The following is a 2,676-nucleotide window of genomic DNA, read 5'->3' as shown; positions in this document are numbered from 1 at the left end:
TAGTATTTATTTTTAAATACTGAAAATTGAGATTAGGAAATTGAAATTCAGTATTATATTAACTAAAATTTCAATTCTGTGACATAAAATTTCTACTTCTAAAAATAGAGATAGAGGGAATTGAAATTTCTAGGAATAGAGACTGAAATTTTAATAATTTTTATTTTAAAAAATATTTTTATTTAATTTTTCAAATTTTAAATCTACCCCTCAATCTTTATATATATATACCTTAAATCAAACATAACACTTAAACATAACTCAATCCTATATTTTTTATACTAAATACAGTACAGAGATTTAGGTCCAGTTTGGATAAATAGCTTAATTAAACTCCTTTTGAAAAAATAGTTTAAACAATAATAAATGACTATATCAAAAGTAACTTATAAATAAGTTATTTTGTGTTTAAATTTTTAGTTCTAAAAGTGCTTATTTTAAAAGAAATGTGATAAAAAGTAGTAATAGTATGAGAGAAGTCATTTTTTTTAACTTCTCTATAAGCTCCTAAGAGCTTATTTGGGTGAGCTTCTAAGAAAAGATTTTTTTTTAGTTATCTTTTTAAAAGATCTTATGGAAAAGTAAAAGTAATTTTATGTTTGGGTATCTCATGCAAAAAGATCTTTTTATCTATCAATTATGTTTGGGTATAACGATATAAAAGTACTTTTTTGTTTATTTATTATATAAAAAACATCTTTTTTTAAGAGAAAAAGATCTTTTAAAAAAAGATGTAAATTACAGCTTCTCAAAAAAAAGATATTTTTTTTATTTTTCTAGTACTTTTACTTTTACTACTAGAAATTTGCCAAACACGTTTAAAAAATTAAAAAAAAAAGATATTTTTTCACTAAAAAAAGATTTTTTTTTGTCAAAATAATAGCGCCCAAACAAACACTAAATAGCTTCTTAGAAAGCTGTAATTTAGCTTTGAAAATTACACCAGACATTAATACTATGACTTTTTATACGTCAAAAGCTCAAAAAAATTACTTTTAAAACTTTTCAAATAGACCCTTAATTTAGTCTCAATCATGGTATCTTAATCTTTATCTCTCTCTCTCTTCCAAATACAACATTAGTCATTACTTATTTTATTTTCTTTTTATTGATGACTCCTTTAATTTGTATAACAACACTCATGTCTTTTAAATTTTTTTCCTTAGAAATTAAACATGGGTTTGTTTATATTGGGATTAATCTCCGTAGATGTATATCCGCATTTTTCCAAAAACATATAGTGTTATAAGTTCTTCTTTCATTCTGTATGCCTTAGTCCCCGGGCTTCATATTCATTTAAATAAAGACCGTATTCAGTTATAGTTAATTATTATTGCATGCAAGATTTTTCAACAACTATATATTCTTGGATGGGGAATTCTATTTTTATAAATGGATAAAAGTATATACAAAGAAATAATACATAGAAGACAAAAAAAAAATTCTAAAGATTTAAAAATAGTCCAATATATTTCAAAAACTGTTTTCTCAAGTTAAAGTTGTCCTTCCTACTGTATATTGAGTGATAATTTAGACGAATTGCAAATGATTTCTTGAGTTATTGCACCGAAATTTAGGAGATATAACAAAGTGTATAGTTATAATTTTATTTCAGAGCAGCATAAGAAAATAAGATAAAAAAAATAACAGTTTTGATTTGCTGCCTAAACAATCTTTGAATTATATTTAACTATATTAAATTTTTTTGGGTGTACTTTAATTTGTAGTTTCTATACTCTTTCGAATATATTTTTATTTATTTACTCTTAAAAATATTAGAAATAAAGAAGACACATAATTAATAAAAAATCTATCTAAGCACAATAATACTGAAATCCATTAATCAATAAGAACCTGCAGCTTGCTTTAATTTCTCCAACTAGTTTCCTGGATGCAGAAGAATAATAATAACCCAAAAATGGCATCGAGAAGGTTTATTACACACTAAAAAAAAATGATAAAAATGGGGGGAAAAAAAGATTAAGTACATAGATAGCTAGATTTGCACCGAGATATTATTAAAACACGAGTATAATAATAACAAAAGAAAGTTGAATTCTAATAATTGAAATTTTAACTAAGATTATTGATACATGATACAAAATCAACAATTCAGCATGAATTTTACTACTTTAAATTAAATGGGACAATTAAATATAATAAAAAGGTATTAATAAATAAATTAAACATGGTGAATTTTACTAGATATATTGCTAGAGATCAGGCCTAACCATCATTGATGTCATGGGAGAAGCTCTGCCGCCGGAAACAGCCACACTTCCCCGGAAACCGATACCGGAAAATCGCAACGACGAGATGAGAAGAAAGGCTGTGTCTGTAAGGAGACATCCATATTGATGATAGATATGAATGCACTTCCTTAAAATCACAACACTTAGCATAGATATGAACTCCATTAGTCTTGCCATTATTGTTCTTATAGATTTTTGCACTTTCTTCTTTTTGATGTTGGTGTTCTAAGACTTGGTCCCAACAAAACAAAAAGAACTTAGGGTTTAGATTTATATTATTATTATATATTCTTCTCTTGCTAGCTAGCTACCATAATGTGTTGCTTTTACTAAGGTGCCCTTGTTCCTAATTTTTTCCCCCTATTTAATTTCCTTTTGGGTAGCAATATTAGATGTTTATACACTAATTTATATGAGACTAATT

The 2,676-nt window shown here is 25.6% G+C and overlaps 1 protein-coding gene across 1 annotated transcript in view; it reads right to left on the bottom strand.

The window, feature by feature from the left end:
• The window catches only part of LOC107625846 (ferritin-1, chloroplastic-like), an 8,109-nt gene extending 5,738 nt beyond the window's left edge, over positions 1-2,371 (bottom strand). Inside the window, exon 1 of the mRNA XM_021116240.1 lies at positions 2,232-2,371. The gene's annotated coding sequence lies outside the window, so the exon portion shown is untranslated. The remainder of the gene's footprint in view (positions 1-2,231) is intronic.

The sequence above is a fragment of the Arachis ipaensis genome, chromosome B02, assembly GCF_000816755.2.
Source record: "Arachis ipaensis cultivar K30076 chromosome B02, Araip1.1, whole genome shotgun sequence".
Lineage (NCBI taxonomy): Eukaryota > Viridiplantae > Streptophyta > Magnoliopsida > Fabales > Fabaceae > Arachis > Arachis ipaensis.
Note: the sequence above shows the minus strand (reverse complement) of the source record. Positions and strands in the feature narration are given on the sequence as shown.